This window comes from Vulpes lagopus, chromosome 1 (assembly GCF_018345385.1).
Source record: "Vulpes lagopus strain Blue_001 chromosome 1, ASM1834538v1, whole genome shotgun sequence".
In the NCBI taxonomy this organism is placed as follows: Eukaryota; Metazoa; Chordata; class Mammalia; order Carnivora; family Canidae; genus Vulpes; species Vulpes lagopus.
In genome coordinates this window covers 62200763-62219149 of record NC_054824.1, presented here as the reverse complement: position 1 = coordinate 62219149, position 18387 = coordinate 62200763, and the positions used below count along the sequence as shown (strand labels likewise).

The window sequence follows — 18387 nt, the reverse complement described above, 5'->3', positions numbered from 1 at the left end:
CCAAGAGAAAAGTCCCCAGTGAGTGGTATCATCAAGCCCAGCCCGTTTGTGGCCGCATGACAGACAGCATGGTTCAGAGGGAGGGCCGAGATTCTGGGGTACCCCATTTCCAGAACCTATGGTTCATACCATCTGCAAACACTGGCCAGACCAGTGTGCTCTGTGTTCCCTCAAACCGTCTTTAAAACCACTCCAGTTTGGAGAACATAATAGTGAGGCTGAGGATCTCATATCGCCCCTAGATTTCTGCTTCCATTTGCATCGTGGTTCATAAACCAGCTCTTGTCAACTTAAAAGTATCACTGAACAAGAGCTTGGGGCTTGAAGGGTCTGTTTCAGTCATAACAATACTGACTACCATAGACTGACTGTTATCATGCTCCAAGCTCCTGTCATGAGCTCTATATGCACAGTCTTTATTCTTTTTTTTTTTTTTTTTGAGAGAGAGAAAGCGCACACATATGCATGTGCATTCATGGTGGAGGAGAACAGAGGCAGAGGGGTAGAGAGAATCTCAAGCAAACTCCACACCAATTGAAGAACCTAATGTGGGGCTTAATCTCACCACCCTGAGATCGTGACCTGAGCCGAAACCAAGACTTGGATGCTCAGCCAATTGAGCCCCCAGGCACCCCATACATGTCTTATTTAGTCCTTAAATAACTCTGTCTATTGTCCCATGTTGCAGATGAAGAAACTGAAACTCAGAGACACTGGGCTAGTGAAATGGCAGAGTGAGGTTCAAACTCAGCTCTTTCTCCCTGCCCACAAAGCCCAAAAAGCCTAACCATGGTGCTCTGTGGCCTCCCCTCCAACAAACACACACACCAGGAGACAGAAAAGCCAACAGCAGAAAGGACAGGGGTGGGGGCAAGGGAAGGGAAGAAAGTGGAAGGAGAGTGTGGCATGCAGAGGAGAGGAAGCCGGGATCTGGAGGAGGTGCACATGGGGTCTGGCATTGAGTCCAGCAGGCCTTTGAGGAGTGGGAACGAAGCAGGAAAGTTGCTGGTGACCGCTGGAGAAAGAGGCCACAAAATATGCAAAAGCCATTTCCTCTCTCAAGGAAGATAAACAATAGATTCATAAACAAATTTTACAAAGCTGTTCAGCTATTTAAAGCATCCTGGTAGGGACTCATATCCTTTGTGAGCATAAAGTTCATCCACCAAAAATGGTCATCCGTTACCTTGGGGAGGACAGTGGGAAAAGAGGGCAGGAGAGGACATACTCTTCATCGTGCTGTCACCTGCTCGCCCTGTGACTATAGCCAGCTATGTGCCCTCTTTGAGCTCTGTACGGCACTCTTCTGTGATAAAGACTAGTAATTCATGCCATACAGAGCTATGGTGGAGAAGAAAGAAGATAACACCTTCTGGCAATATGGCAGACCAGATACCCTATTCGATTGTCCCAATTGAAACAACTAATATGTTGGAGAAAATGTAAAATATAAAAATTGTATACACATCACTGAGTTTGTACCAATGGAAGGATTCTTCAAAGACCAAAAACACACCCAAAGCTGGAACCCTGCTTTGGTGAGCTAGCAGCAAAGCTGACTTTTGCCCTGAGGGTTCCTGTCAAACCCTAGACATTCTACATTTACCTCAAGAGCTGCACAATGTTCAGGAGACACGAAAAAAAATCTCCTTCCTCCACAAAGTTGGGGCTCCATGCTCAGTGAATGAGAAGTAAATGCACAACACAGAAGCAGTCTGCAAGGAGCCCTGACCTTGGGCTGGTGGGATGGGAGAAAATCTCTCCTGGAAATTTGTGGGTTTTCTTGTTTTTCCTTTTTTAGAGAAGGAGAGGGAGGGGCAGAGGGAGAGAGAGGATTGCAAGCAGGCTCCATCTCACAACCCTGAGGTCATGACCTGAGCAGAAATCAAGAGTCAGTGGCTTAACCGACTGAACCACCCAGGCACCCCTTTTCTTTTAGATAGAGAGTGTGGTGGGAAGGGAGAGGGAGAGAGATAGAGAATCTAAAACAGAATCCAGGCTGAGTGTATAGCTGATCTCCTGAAAATATGTAATCATCAGCTAGACCCCACACAGGTTTGGAGTTTGAATTCATGTTTCTTATGCAGCCAGAGAAAGCTTAGGTAGAAAATTAAAGTGATTTTTGGTTGCTAGTACCCTCAAACAACGAGCAAAAAAGCAATACAAATTCTGTTTGGAAAAGTCAATGACAACAAATACATCAAATAATTCTCAAATAGAGAATTTTCCTTGCCAGGAAAACAAGCAGCTTGCAGGAAACAAGGCACCATGAGTATTGGACATCAGACACAACAGACAGCAGAACTAGACCTCCAAGGATTTCAGAGTCTAGAATTACCAGACATGAGGGTTTACAATTTCTAAATAGCTACTTAAATATATGAAAGAAATAATAATAATAAAAAAAAGAAGTTTGCAGATATGAGCAAGAAATGAGGACTAGAAAAAAATCACCAAGCAGAAAAATAATGAGCTGGAACTTCTAGAAACGATGGATAAAACAACCAAAAGGAAAACAGACGGAATGAGTGGGTGGATTAAAGAGCATTTGAAACCCGGAATACAGGACTGAATGGAGGGCAGATCTGAAGAAATGATTCAGAGGTCAGCCCAGAGAGACAAATATGAAAAATACAAAACAGAGGTTGAGAGATAGAGAACAGAGATAGAAGGTCTATCGGAAGTCTAACAGGAGTTCCAGAAGAAGACAGGAGACAGAAGGAAAATATGGCAATATTCAAAGAAGGAAGGGTGGGGAATTTGCAGGACTATTGAAAAACACCCATCTTTAGCTCTAGGAATCCCAACAAAACCCAAGCCGACTGAAGACAAAAAAACTTACACCTAGTTACATGGTAATGGGAGCTGCAGAACACCAAAGAAAACAATGTTTTTAACATAGCCAGAGAGCAATACCAGGTCACTTACACAGGAACAGACTTAGATTGACAGCCAACGTCTCAACAGCAATTTCAAAGCCAGAAGCGGCGAAATAATCACTTCAGTGACCCAAGAGAATATATTTGGTAAAGCCACCTTGCAAAACAGAGAGCAAAATAAAGATGTTCTCAAGCCAACCAAAGCCAAAACCCAACCCAAACCAAACCAGAAAAAAAACACTTGGGAATTTGCCACCACCAGACTCTCACTCTCATTAAAGGCTAATGCTAAAGGATTTACTTCAAGCAGAAGGAAAATAATCTGAGATTCATTAAAAGAATCAGAGGGGATCCCTGGGTGGCTCAGCGGTTTAGTGCCTGCCTTCGGCCCAGGGCATGATCCTGGAGACCTGGGATCGAGTCCCACATTGGGCTCCCTGCACGGAGCCTGCTTCTCCCTCTGCCTATGTCTCTGCCTCTCTCTGTGTATGTCTCCCATGAGTAAATAAATGAAATCTTAAAAAAAAAAAAAATCAGAAAAAAAAGATAATGATCAGTATATGGGTTCATTTGTACAAACACTGTATGCAACAGTGATGTCCAACTGGCAGGGAAAAAAAACACAGAACTGAATGAAAACACAGGATAATAACTGTCTATAAATTGGGAGAGGCAGGGACTAGAATTGAACCCATCTAGGGTTTTTGCATTGTTGGGGAGGAAGGTAAAGACCCTGATTAATTTTAGACTTTGGCTGGGATCCCTGGGTGGCGCAGCGGTTTGGCACCTGCCTTTGGCCCAGGGCGCGATCCTGGAGACCCGGGATCGAATCCCACATCGGGCTCCCGGTGCATGGAGCCTGCTTCTCCCTCTGCCTATGTCTCTGCCTCTCTCTCTCTGTGATTATCATAAAAAAAATTAAAAAAAAAATGTTTAGACTTTGGTAAGTATGCCAGCTACAACAGCCAGAGTAACTACTGCAAGGACAAATAGCACAGAACTTCCTTTTTAAAAATATTTTATTTTTTAAAAATTTTATTTATTTGAGAGAGAGAGAGACAGAGCACACACAGTGGGAGTGCAAGGCAGAGGGAGAGGGAAAAGCAGACTCCTCACTGAGCCGGGGGCCTGATGCGGGGCTCGATCTCACAACCCTGAGATCATGACCTGAGCCCAAGGCAGACGCTTAACTGACTGAGCCACTCAAGTGCCCCTAGAGAGTGTAGAACTTCCAAATAAGATGGAAAATGAAACAAGGGGGAAAAACATCTCAGTCTAGAAGAAAGAGCAGAAAAAACCTTTAAGTATATAAAAGTGGTGGAAATGTATCTTAACTCATCAATAATATACACTGATTCTATCTAAGCATCTACCAAATAACATTGCCTTAAAATATATAAAAAAGGGCAGCTCGGGTGGCTCAGCAGTTTAGTGCTGCCTTCAGCCCAGGGTGTGATCCTAGAGACCCAGGATTGAGTCCCACGTTGGGCTCCCTGCATGGAGCCTGCTTCTCCCTCTGCCTGTGTCTCTGCGTCTCTCTCTCTCTCTCCCCTCTGTATTCTCATGAATAAATAAATAAAATCTTAAATATATATATATATGTATATATATACATATATATATATATATATATATACATTTCAGCGCTACAAGAAGAAACTGACAAATTCAGTGGGAGATTTTTAACACATTTCTCTCAAAAACCGATTAATCAAATAAAAATATAAAAGGCACACTAGAGAGGATCTGAACAGTACAACAAAGTAATTTATTTTGACGATCATATGTAGAAAGCTGTATCCAACAATTTCTTCCAAGTGCTCATGGAACATTTGAGAAAAAAGCTGAAAAGAGATAAAATATGAAAAAGGAGCACACAAAAGGAGTTATGCTTATATTAGCCTCTCTCCAAGGACCCAAACCTGTCTTGATGTACCTCGAGTCTAGCACAGATAGTCTAGCACTATCACAAAGGGGTTCTTAAGAGGTACTGACCAAAGGATTCTCTTTTGAGAACAGGTTGAGTGAGCAACTGGCAGGGCTGACACTGGAGTCCTTTCCAACATAGAGAGGGACAAGAGGACAAGGGGAGTGGGGCCAGTGTCCAGGAAGAATGGATACAAACAAGAAAAGCAAGAGTCATGATGGCCATCTTCAACTCTGAAGACAGAGTCACGTGGAAGAATTTCTGAAAGCCCAGGCTTTGTGGTTCCAAATGGCAGAGCAGAGAAGAGCAGACAGGAGTTATAGAGAAGAATTTGTCCCAAGTTAGGAAGAATTTTCTAATAATTCACTGCTCAACATTGGTTAGGAATTGGTCTGGCAGATGCTTACGACCCCCCCTTACGACCCTGTGTGGGACAGGAAGGAATCTGTCTAGGATGTCCTGGGAGTCCCAGGCCACAGACTGTCCTTCCAATGCCATTCTTTCCAAATTCCCTGGATATACAATCCCTAAAAGATCTGCCGAAGGTCCCAGATTCAGGAGGTGGTGGAGGAATAATGGTAGCTTTAGTCTCCAGATACTCAACTGGGTACCCTTTCTTCCCTGCCATTGGCCTCTCTACTAACTGCAACGAGCATGCTTTGCCCTACAAAGCTAACATGCACTTCTTATGCCTACCCATGCGCCAGCAAACCTGCACTCTTCCAGAACGTGGTGCGAGATCACAAAAGCATAGAGGATTCATTAAAATAAAAATGCCTGGACCTTTCAGGAGAAGGAAAGCAAGCTTACCTTGACTTCCACAGCAGATGGCTGAGTTGGGGGCCTGGCTCTGGGGGCTTCTCCTGCGGCCGGCCAGTCATGCTGCTCTCATGCTGCTGGGCAGGTGGGAAGAGGAGTCCTGGTTCTGCAGGGGGAAAAGAACAGGAAAGGTCACTCCTTCATTGTTTCTTCCTAGCTCTCCATTACCAGCCTGCAGGGGATATTCTTCAAAAGCTGAGGGAGTTCCTGAGGCTGGCCTCACCCACTCTCATGTCCTTGGGGAGCAGGCAGGCATGGATCAGACAAATATTTCCCACGCCCTACAATATGCCATGAGGGGTTCTGAGGAATGAGGCTAAAAAGATGTATTAAATGCACTCCCTGCTTTTAAGAAAGAGTCGAGAGAGAGAGAGACAGAGAGAGAGAGAGATGCACATGTTTCATTACAATATTAATTTGGTAAGTGCTGTGATTTCCCCAAATTCATTCAACAGCCTAGCCTGCCTGTCCCACAGGGGAGCAGAGGCAGTTCGCAAGTTGCTCCCCACAGGACTTTCCAAAGTACTGTCAGGAAGGCTGAGTGGTCTTTGTTTTTGTTTTCATTCCCAATCCACTGCAGATAAATGCTTTTATAAAAGGTAATTTTAAAAAAATAAACTGGTAGACAAATGAAATAGAAAAAATGCTCAGAGCGCCACCTCTTCAACTATTTGACCCCACAGATGACTCTGTCCAATCGGGACACAGGTTTCTAAGCACTTACTCGCCATTTCTGTACTATCTCGAGGATGGGTGAGTGATTTGCGGCCAGCACCATTCCGCAAACCACAGCTGAGCAGCATCACAAGGGAAGCTGACCCGGAGGTAGGCTTTCCCAAGAAATCTGGATGATCCCTTGAGAGGGTGGCTAGCAAGACAGCTGATGTCAAATTCACCCTGTGGACTGCAGATCAGAGTCTCTTTCTAGGAAGGAGGGCCACAGCAGGAGCATTCGGGAAGGCATCGGGACAGAGCCAGTGGAACTTGCTGGGTTCAGGTTCCGGAGCATGAGGCTCATGGAACCTGGTCAAAACTTCTCAGCCCGAACTACGGCGACCGCAGCCAAAGCGACTGCCCCGAACAGGAAGAACAAAGTGTTATCTATTAAAATGGACTGGGACATTTCAGAAAATAAATCAGTCCCAAAATGTCAAAAGGGCTGCTCGTGTTCATTCCTACTATTTAATGCCATAAAAATGATTTTTTTTTAAGTTAAGAAATCCTTTGTCTGTGACAGCCAGCTCCAAAAAAAGCCTTTAAATGCCTATTGCCATAATACTTGAGGGAGAGATTACAAGTCATTTTCACCCATTTGAATGTTTAAGAGAAAGTGCTCGTTCCTCTAAACTCTCAGCTTTTAAGTAGTTCTTATTTTAAACTTTAGGAGATAACTCCGCAGAAGAAAAACTTCCCCTTTCAAAGTCTTTTTTTTTTTAATGTGAACACTCATATACCCTCACTCCCTGCTTCAAATGCTAAATCATCTGCAATTTGGGAGTTTGTTGCTCATGAAATTCTACCGATAAGCACATCATAAACAGTCCTATAGCAACAGAATGTTTTTGAAGCGATGTCTGTGATGTTACAAAGATTGTATATCATTATTCCTGTATGTTGGGGAAGAGAAGGTTATGGGAATAACTGTTTATGTACAAATAAGTCAATATAGTAACTGGCAACCTGAGTAGGAGACGTTAGCAAGAAGCTAAACCACGACATGAGGTGGGAAGCAGGGATATACTTTACTCAGTGTCCATGACTAACGTGCTGTCCTGAGTCTCACTGAACTCCCCTGCCACAGCCTGAGTCCTTGGAGCTGGGTGTCTCAACAGCAAGAGCCATGCTTAGGCAACCAGAGAGTCAAATGCTATTGGTCATCTACCATACGTCAGGTGCTGGGTTGGCCTCCCACGGTTCTCAAGATGGGTTCTCCTTCAAGGAGGCCCAACATAAACATGGAAGGAGGTAATTATAACCTTCCTACCATGTTAATAATAAAATAAAAAAATACTGTCTGGAGGTAAAGGAGAGGAAGTGAGGCTCACTAGCTCAACCCATCTCTCCATCCATTCATTCAATGGTGACTGAATGATAGTATGTACCATGCAAGGGCAAGGCACTAGGCAAAGAACAGGTGAGACCAAAGCAGTCCCTGCCTTCATGGAGCCTACGGTCTAGTGGGAGAAACAAGCATTAACAAATTAGAAATAACTAACAGTGATATGTTCTAAAGAAGTATGGCTACTGCTATAAGAACATGAGACAGGGGTAGACCTAGCACAGGAAAGGGTCAGTGGTGCTTTCCTAATGGACCAGTCTTTAATCTGAGCCCTAAGAACACAGAAGTGAAGCAAAACAGAGAGGGCAAGAGAGAATAAATGCTGTCGGTGCAATAAACAGCCTTTGCAAAAGTCCTGTGATGAGAAGGAGCACAGCACGTTCTAGCTATGAAAGGAGGCTTGTAATAAGGACTGAATTGGTTCTTGGTCTCACACCACACTTTAGTCACTGTGGTATCCAAGGCAAGCATTAAACATGTGCAGGTTTTTCACAAGAGCCCAAGAAGTTACCCATGGCAAGCCAGGAATATAAGGTGCATATATACACATAAGGTGTAATTTTCTCTCATCCTAAGCTGGCACGAGGCATCCAATATAGGAGCCACTTTGCTTTCCCTCCAATTTTAGACCAAGTTTGTGGCACTCTTACCTATTTCCTTTTCAGCAGTGGTGACTTGGCTAAATTCAATTTGGCTGGTAGTAAAAATTAGTTGGTCAGTGCTGAGAAGATAGACAAGGGTGTGGGTTTGGGGATGTGGATGAGCATTCCATTATTAAGATTACTGCTGGAGAAGCATCCTGGGGGGTGATACTTTAAGAAAATTCATACAATTTCACGCCTGGAACATGAGCCTTGGAGCCCAGGAGACCTGGGTTCAAATCTGACTCCATCCCTCACCAGCCATTTGGTCCTTGTTCTTCTATTAAAACAGAAGCCTCCTTGCAGGGGTCTCAAGGAGATCAGCAAGAAGCACATTGCCTGGCTCCTAAAGGACCCCGAATCGGGCAGCATTACCAACCCTGCACCCCAGCGATTGGGGAGCAAGGAGAGCCATGCCCCTCCCTCAATGTGAAAATCAATGGGAGTCCAAGAAATGATCTCCCAGCCACTACTAGGGCCACAGCAGGAGCATTCGGCAGCTCTGCAAGAGTCAGAGATTACCCATCAGTAGTCAGGTGTCCTGATGACTCATCATTTCCTGGTGTGTACCCTCAATGCTTCCCAGCCACATTGCTGAGAGTCTGTGGTTGGAAGTTCCACTCCACGCTAGGACTAACCCTCACTAAGTCACATCTCACCTGCCCCAGTCTCAATTGCAAAGAGGAATCCAGATGCCCTTCCGGGGATTTATGGGAAGATCTGCCCAGGAGCTCTGGGCACCCACCACTAACAACTGGGGTTCCTCTGGACAAACAGCTGAGTCCCAGATGGTAGAGGAGATGGAACAGCTGCCACATCCTACCACAGATGAGACATGGTGCTGGGACTCCCCAGCGATGGACTCTAATATTTACAACAATCCTGCAGAGTCACTGTGGGTATCACAATTGAATAAGTAGGAAACTGAGGCCTGCTGACTTGCCCAAGATCACAAAACTGAGTGGTAAAGCCAGAACCTGGAGCCGGAAGCCCTTCCTTTTTACTCTGTTACCACATGCCACCCCATGAGACAGAAATCTTATTATCTCTTTCTTGTACAACCAAGGAGGACACAGCCATGGAAGATAGTGTGCCTTTTCAAGGATCTGCAGCCAGCAAGCCATCAGGCAAGGCCAGGATATTCCCACTGCCCCACACTATTCTTTGGGCCTCAGTTTCCCTTGTGTACACTGGTGGTGACAGATGCTGCCTTACATACCACACTATAGTCAGAGGTAAGGGGGAACAAAGTTTAAAAGATCTAGGAGAAGGAAAAAAATTAATATACAGAAACAAACACTTTAAATGGGTACCGAGAGGCTCAAACCACAGAAGGATGGTCCTGGGGTGCCTAGGTGGCTCAGTCGGTTGACTGTCTGCCTTCAGCTCAGGTCATGATCCCAGGGTCCTGAGACTGAGCCCCGTGGGCTCCCTGCTCAATAGGGAGTCTGCTTCTCCCTCTGCCCCTTCCCCCACTCGTGCCCACTGACTCTCTCAAATAAATAAACAAAATCATTTTTTAAAAGATTTTATTTATTTATTCGAGAGACAGAGAGAGATAGATAGATCAGGGCAGAAACATGGGCAGAGGGAGAAGCAGGCTCCATGTAGAGAGCCCGATGTGGGACTCGATCCTGGGACTCCAGGATCATGCCCTGAGCTGAAGGCAGATGCTTAACTGCTGAGCCATCCAGGCATCACGAATAAACAAAATCTTAACAAAGGAAGGAAGGAAGGAAGGAAGGAAGGAAGGAAGGAAGGAAAAGAAAAGAAAGAAAAGAAAAAGAAAGAAAAAGAAAAAGAAAAAGAAAAAGAAAAAGAAAAGGAAAAAGAGATTAATTACATCCTGCCCTGATGGGTTGGGGGAGGGTTTAGCTGGGGACACAGGATATACAAGAGAGAGCCTCTGAAATGGGAAGCAGGTCCAAATGAAGTGTGAAGAAATCCCTCCATGCCACCCCCAATAAATTAGGAATTGGCACAGATTTAAAAAAGAAGGAAAAGGAGGAGGGGGAGGAGAAGGAAAAAGAGGGGAAGAGGAGAAGGAAGATTCAATCTGTAGCTTTAATTTAAGAACAGCTAAGAAACAGTATGAAGATAATTGATGCAATGAGAAATCTCAGATTCCAGGTGCTTGGGGGGCCAACCATTCCATCAAATGAACGCTAGGCAGAGACAACAGTGGCACAGTAGAGGATCTAATTTTCAAGTGAGATATATTCCCCCAATAGCCAGGGGAGGTCTGGAAGCTTTTGAGATGGGGTGGGCGGGGGGGAGTCTCATTCTCTCTAAACATCTCTTCTCTTCTTTTGGTGCCCCATTCCCACTTCTGCAGAGGTTGAGAAAAAAATAGCTGTCCCTCATGGCAGGAGAATGTCCTGCCCAGATCACTATGAGACAGAGGTGGGCCATTTAATCCACCCTTCATGCACCCAGTTATTCCAGAACACAGAAGCTGGGCCATTCACATCAATAGCAGAATAGCTCAAACACCAAGAACATATCAGATGGATTCATTGTAGACTGATGATGAACAGCAGGCTACCAGCCACTCTCCAGCCTCAAGCCTGCTGTCCCCTTGCTCATGGCCCCAGCCAGCTTGTCTTTAGGGCTGCATACATCTCAAGCTCTTTCCTACCCCAGGGCGTTTGTACGTGCCAGTTCCGCTATGATGTTCTCCTCCTAGCTCCCTCCTCATAAACATCTAGTCAACCTTTTAGGTTATAGCTTCAGTGAGACTTCTGACTCTCTAGAAATAGAACTGTGCAGCAGTACTTATCACAGTTGCAATCAATTAATTACGGGATTAGCAAGCTGGTCTCCCTAGTGGGACTGTAAGCCCTACTACAGCATGGGCAATGTCTATTTTTCTTTTCTTTTTTCTTTTTTTACCATTGTGTCCCATAGGCTAGCACAGTAGTTCTCAATCCTAATAGCACATCAACATCATCTAGGGAGTTTAGAAAACCACAGATGCCTGGGTTCTACCACAAACTTATTAAAACAATAGTGTTTAAAGCTTGCCAAGTGGTTGTAATATGTTGCCAAGGCTAAGAACCGCTGACTTAAGGAGGTCGTGGTTGCTGGGCTAATGTCCTAGACCAATCTTGCAGTGGCCCGGAGATTTACAGTAGGACCTTGCTCCCTTTGCTTGTGTCTACAATGTAGCATTTAAATGTTGTTTTTCACTCCAGAGATTAAATTTGAGAAAATTCCGGAAGAGAGAAACAAAATCCTCATTGTTAGAGAGGAATAGTATTCCTTTCATTAAGTTCTCCCCACACATACCCTTCCCCAATGCACCTCTGTCCTCTCACTCTGCTTTATCACCTTTATCCTCAGAGCCACAGAATTAACCTGATATGTTGCTGAAATACATGTAAATATCAGGGCTGAAATCTACTAATTTTTTTGAATTTTATTTATTTATTCAAGAGAGAGAGAAAGAGAGAGACAGAGAGACAGAGAGCATGCAAACAGGGGTGGGGAGGAGCAGAGGGAGAGGGACAAGCAAACTCTTCGCTGAGCAGGAGCCGTGGGACTCAATCCCACGATGCCGAGATCATGACCTGAGCCGTAACCAAGAGTCAGATGCTTAACTGACTGAGCCACCCAGGAGCCCCTGCTAATTTTTTTTTTTTTAAATTAAAATAGGCCCAGCTATACAATGCAATACCATGCAAAATTTCACACTAAGTTTTAAGACAGGAGAGTTCAAAACAAGTTTGTACTGGCACAGGCTTGCTGGATCCCCAGGTGATTTGTGTGCCCTACTGAAGTGTGAGCAGCCCTGGTCTCTCCAGCTGTGCTTTTCAACATGGTAGCCACAAGCAGCTCTTTCAATTTAAATTAATTAAGATGAAATGAACTTAAAAACTCAGTTCTTCAGTTTTACTAGCCACACTTTAAGTACTCAGTAGCCACACGTGGCTAGCAGCTACCATACTGGATTGCACAGAACAGAACGTTTTCATCACTGTTTAGAGTTGCGTGTGACAAGCATTCTTCTAGAGCAGAGTATCACTATCTGGGTACTAGTGACATTTGGGGTGGGATAATTTTTTGCTGTGGGGAGCTTCCAGCATATGGTGGAGCAGTAGTTCTCAACCCCAAGTGATTACTGCCCCTCAAGGAACACCTGGCAATGTCCAGAGACAACTTTTGGTTGTCACAGCTAGGGGTTCTACTAGCATCTAATGGGCGGGGGCCAGGGGTGCTGCTAAAATTTGTACAGCACACAAGGCAGTCCCCACAACAAAGAATGACCTGGTCCCAAATGTCAGTAGTGCTGAGGTGAGAAACTCTGCTCTAGATTAATCAAGAAAACACAGCCATTCTCAGTAAAACTGGTGGTAGGAGACTCATAAGACCAAAGTGCCCCAAAGCCCCCGCTTTGTCAAATTCAGAACCCCGAGAACAACTGCCTAGGCAGATAGGTGCCTATATTTGTCAAGAATGCAACAATAAGAAGTCCTGGTTTCCAGAATAATCTATGATTTCATTTTTAAAATGAAGTCCCTCCACTTGGAATCCTAAGGACTGGGAAAAGTAGGCATTCATTTTTGGCATTGTTGTTTGGAATGTGTGATTAATTCCATGGGAAACCACAGTCTACCCAATAGATGTAGATATTAATTCCTTTGTTCATGCATCTACTTATTCAGAAGTATTTACTGAGCACCTACTATGTGTCAGGTACTCCTCTAGTGTCAGAAACAGAGCAATAAATCAAAGAAACCAGGTCCCTGCCCTGTGAAGCTGACTTTCTACAAGAGGAGACCAACAGTACACAAGGAAACAAACACATCAGCAGTGGAAGGGTGGGAATGGTGTCAGGAAGGAAAATAAGCCAGGGTAAGGAGATAGAGCAGTGAAGGGGATGGATGCCTGAGGTCACCCCTCTGAAGAGTGATCAGGGAAGGTCAGCCCATAAAGTGGCATGTGGGCAGAGATCTGAATGAATGGAAATTGAACAAGACAATTCAAGAAGGCAAGAGAGTCCCAGGCATGGAGAAGAGTGGGTGGGTTCTCAGTCCTCTGGTGATACAAACTTGGGGGAGGGGGAAGAGGGCTGGGAGAGAGGTCAGCAAGGCAGGCAGGGGCCACGTGGCTGGGCCAGGAATCCACTGGATGGCTCTGAGCAGAGAAGAAATGGGGCTTGGTTAATGTTTCACAGAGAGAACAAACTATAGGATGACAAGAGTACACAGGGAAAGCACAGTTATGAGACTGCTGCGGTCTTCCAGGCAAGACATGGTGGTGACATTATTAATTAATTAGTCAACAAAATCATTAATACTAATACTAGCTACTTGGTCAATGTTATTCCCATTCTGTCTCAGATATATCATGAGCAGACCAAGCATCATGTTCAAGCTACCTGTATGGGAAAATGCACTCTGAGTTCCAAATGGTCAACTTGAGTTTTAAGATGGGGACTGTGCGATCTAAGACAGCAGGAAAGGGAGCTGGGGTTTGGAAGCTCTGCAGGAGGAAAAAAGGAGCATTCTCCAATAGTTCCCCTTTCCTCAAAGCCATCAGAAAAGAGGAGTCTGAGAGGGGCCACCATAGTCTTCCAAGGGTTGCTGGGCAGCAAGTGGCTGAGACCCACTCTCCTGCCATAGGCAAAGCCGAAGGGAAAGGACTGGTTCTCCTGGAAGGATGGCACTGCAGCTGAGAACGAAGGAGTGCATGGAGTCTCTTCCAAGAGCAGGAAGGCTTCTACTTCTGGGATTTCTCAGGCTTCAGGGCAACATGGGGTCAGGGAAATAGCCATGGAGTCAGCAGATGTAGGGCAGAATAATCCAGGAAGAGGCTGTGCCTCTTACTAGCTGCACAACACTGGGCATGCCACCCTATCTCCTGGATCCTCTGTAAGATGGAAACAAGACCTTGCCTTTCAGAGTAGTTATGAGGAGTCAAACCAGATGACGCCCATGCTAAGAGTAGTAACCATAACTTCCAGCCTATGTGCCGAAGTCTGTGCATGCATGTTTTCTGGAGCAGATGCAGAATCCACCATCAACCACAGGCATGTCCAAGTAATTCAGCTTTACCCAAGGAAAGGGGCTTCTCTTTCATTAATTTATCTATCCGACACACATTTGCTAGGTCTTAGTGCTGGATGTGGGGATCTGGAAGAAACAGAGATGCAGCCTCTGCTCTCTAGGAACATAGGAGCAATAGGGGCAGTGGGAGACAGGACAACAGGTTCCTATCATCCTCTTTTCCCTTTGGTGTGTGGTGACCCCTGCTCAGACAGGTTTCATGCCTTTAGACTAGAGCCACCAGCCTTCCAGGGCCTGCGAACGTGGTCTGTCTCCTGGAGGCTTGCAGCATCCACCCTGGAGACAGTGGCATGGGGTCCCCTGAGGACTGGCAAGCAGGCCTGATCGTGTCCCCTAGAGGAAAAGCCAGGGCTGGCTGGGTAGACAGGAAACAGGAAAAGTGTCTGCCTTCCGCAAGGCCTTCCTTCCAGCCCCAACTTCCTCCCTGCAGTGGACATGGCTCCAAGAGAAAAAGAAGACCAGGACAGGTCAGGGGCAAGACCCCCACTCCTGACCCCCGGATGGCCCAGTGCTCAGCATCTTCTCCAGTGCTTCTCAAGGAACATCTTCAAGAGAAGGCCCCAGCTCTGAGTCATCCAAAGCAGAGAAGGGACCTTGTAAAAATAACTCCAAGTATGAGGAACCTGTATTCACATTATTCACGAAACAAAGAACAAAAAAGCAAGGCAGGAAGCAGAGGAGGAAAGTGTCGTTCACATCAGTTTTCTTCACACGACAAGCAGCCAGGAACTCATTTGCTGAGCCCCATCTCTCTCTCTTCCCTCTTCTCTCCTTAGAGCAATTACATAAGCTGGAGAAAGGGTCTCCTTTTAACCTTTTGACTCTCCCACCCCCCCATCAATTGTCACCCCCAAATCTGAGCCTTCCCAGTAATCCTTGACAGTATCCAGAGGGGCGCAGGCTGTTCCTTCTTCTGGTTGTCTGCCCTGACACAGAGAATTCCCTCAAAGCTCCAAGAACCTCTGCCAAGTGCCAGGAGTGGGATATCTGGCACTGTGACCATAAATATTTTAGTAAACATATATAAAATAAAAAGGAATACTATACTCCTCATAATCCCATCAGTTTGTGAGAATATTTCTTTTCTTTCTTTTTTTTTCTAAACTTTAAGCAACTATGGTTGAGATCATGTTGTATACATAATTTTGTATCCTGTTTCTAACATAAGCATTTTGTCATGTTGTTAAAAGCTCTTTGTAAATATTAGCTTTAACTATTGGATAATAATTCACTGAACATTATGGTACATTCCCAAATGTTATGAAAAACAGAAACCCATATCCTCCACGGACTTACCTAATGCAGGTACTTTTAAGTGACCCCCAAGCACAGAATACAGCAATTATCACCAATCTCTGAGCACTTATTGCTCTGTGCCCAGGACTCTGCCTCCTGCCATGTCAGCTGGCTGGGAAGGTTAGATGTGGGGATGACTTAATATCATACAATCAAAATATATTCCCTTTCTCCACACATGGAACTTTTACACCTCACTTGGTTGGGGGCCATATTCCATTTCATTCTTCTCACAGGAAAACCAGGGCCTCGCCCTCACTCAGTTGAGGGGAAGCTCCAGGCCTGAGAAGCAGAGGACATGTGGAGAACCAAAAAAGCTCCGGATTGGTCATCGGGTATCAGGGCTGGCCAACCACAGCCTGCTCCCTATTTAGATAAAGATAGTTTTCAAGGAACACAGCCACACCCATCATTTACATACTGTCCACAGAGGCCTTCAGCCACAATAAGCAGAGTAGTTGTGACAGAAACCATATGGCCCACAAGCCTAAAATATTTAGAACTTGGCTCTTTAAGACTGTTTGCTGACCCCTGTGTTTGGAGGCCAAACATCCAACAAAATCCATGCTCCCCATTATTTAGTGAGAGGCATCCCTCAGAAGAGCTGCCCAGTCAGGAACTCCATGTGCCAGCTCTTCCTGCAGCAAGATGGGACCCTATGACTAGTTCTCATCAATGAAATGAGGGCCCAGGGACATATGCTGTCTTGGGGTCATGCTGGTTAAGAGGTGGGCGAGCTTCTACTACCTTCTTTTCTCCTTTCCACCTGAACCCAGGGGCCCTCGGGGCCTATAGTGTTTTCATCCTTTCTTCATCATCATTCCTCAGAAAGGAGCCTTTTTGGACATGTTTTTCCTAATTGCCTTCCTCCATGAAATTGTACCACAGAGACACCGTGTATCTGGTTAGATACCATGTACATATCCGTGATATTTATGTAAGGAATGTAAGATTTCTTTTACCCCTGGGAACTAATTTTTGGCCCCCCTGAGTGCGAAACTGCCCCCAATGACAATGTATCCTCTAAACTACAGCAGAATCACAAGACAGACGTACTTGGGTCTCTGAATAACCTCATGGAGGAATGCCAGGCACACCAGAACACTTGCATTTGACTGCTATAAGGGCAAGAAATAACCAATCATGTTAAACTCTCCCAAATCAGAAGATGATTATGGGCAGCGAACATTTTCTTAACAGTGTTAATACAAGATCTAAATTTAATCATTTTTTCAAAGTATGGACTGGATAGGCATGTAATATTATCAACAGGGAATCTCTCCTAAATCCCAAAAAAGGTAAATTTAGGATTCAAAGCGCTCACTTAGATGAGGGAGAGTTTAGCCTATTACCTCTTGAAGTGATAGAGGCAAAAATTTTAAACAGATTTAAGAAGGGTTAAGATTCCATGTTTCATTCTTTCTTATTTTTTTTTTTGGATTTATTTATTCATGAGAGACACACACACACACACACAGAGACAGAGAGAGAGAGAGAGAGAAAGAGAGAGAGAGAGAGGCAGAGACACAGGCAGAGGGAAAAGCAGGCTCTTCGCAAGAGCCTGATATGGGACTCAATCCCGGATCCTGGGATCATGACCTAAGCCAAAAGCAGCCGGCCAACCACTGAGCCACTCAGGCATCCCAGATTCCATGTTTCTTAGATGGAACACAGACAACACACATTAACTGCATTCACTTATAACCTTTTCATCTGGACATATTATTACAACAATGAAAGAAGAAAATTTTTTAAAGATATCATTTCAGGGCACCAGGTGGCTCAATCAGTTAAATGTCTGACTCTTGATTTTGGCTCAGGTCATGATCTTAGGGTCGTGAGACTAAGTTACATGTTGGGCTCTATGCCCAGCATGGAGCCTGCTTAAGATTTTCTCTCTCCTTCCCCTTCTGCCCTCTCTCCACCACACTCTTTCTCTCTCTAAGAAAAAAAAGAAAAAAGAAAAAAAAAAAAGACAACATTTCAAATAACAAAGGGAATAGGTAAAGGCTACTAGGAAAGAGACTGGAACAACTCTGTGGAAAATAAACAGACTATGGAAGATAAGAAACTGAAGATGCAGGCACAGGAAGCCTGAGCCCAGAGTGGATGTGAATATCACGGGAGTCCAACAGCCTGACCAAGAGCTTGTGACTCAGGGCAATGGAGGACAGGAATCAGATATGAAGCTGAACAGGGGGAATTATATGAAATCTGAAGTCAGAGGAGTTGAATCCTCCATGGGTGGCTCACAGGCCAGCTAGGTATCTACTCCCCCCAGCAAAAAATAGCTTTTCTTCTCTAAAGGAACTGAATGGACCAAAGAAACGATATGAGACCCAGAAAGCAGTAGAATTAACCTAGTAAAACAGTGAGGGAAAAATCCCAGTTGACAACTGTATAGTAGGCCTAGAGAGCAACCAGATCAAACTTGAGGAGAATAGAGGCTCTGGAAAGAAGGGAGGATACACAAAATACCCAACTGGCTGGAGAGTTTGGAAGGAAGAAAAATGACAATATGATAACAACAAATGGTTAAAAAAAAAAGGCAATAAGACACGCTTGGAAATATAAAAAGCTGTTTTTTTTTTTTTTAAAAAGACTCCTAATATATTATTACTTGGCTCCAAAGAGAATAATAGATCAGGCATCAGGGTCACACACTTAAATGCCTTTATGGTGAAAGTTAAGTTAATAA

General features: G+C 44.7%; 1 protein-coding gene across 23 annotated transcripts in view; it reads right to left on the bottom strand.

Annotated features, from left to right (window-relative positions):
• TRERF1 (transcriptional regulating factor 1) overlaps window positions 1-18387 on the bottom strand; it is a 209989-nt gene that overhangs the window by 62908 nt on the left and 128694 nt on the right. For all 23 annotated transcript variants that reach the window (XR_005990218.1, XM_041770769.1, XM_041770804.1 and 20 more), the window contains one exon: window positions 5617-5731. The gene's annotated coding sequence lies outside the window, so the exon portion shown is untranslated. The remainder of the gene's footprint in view (window positions 1-5616; window positions 5732-18387) is intronic.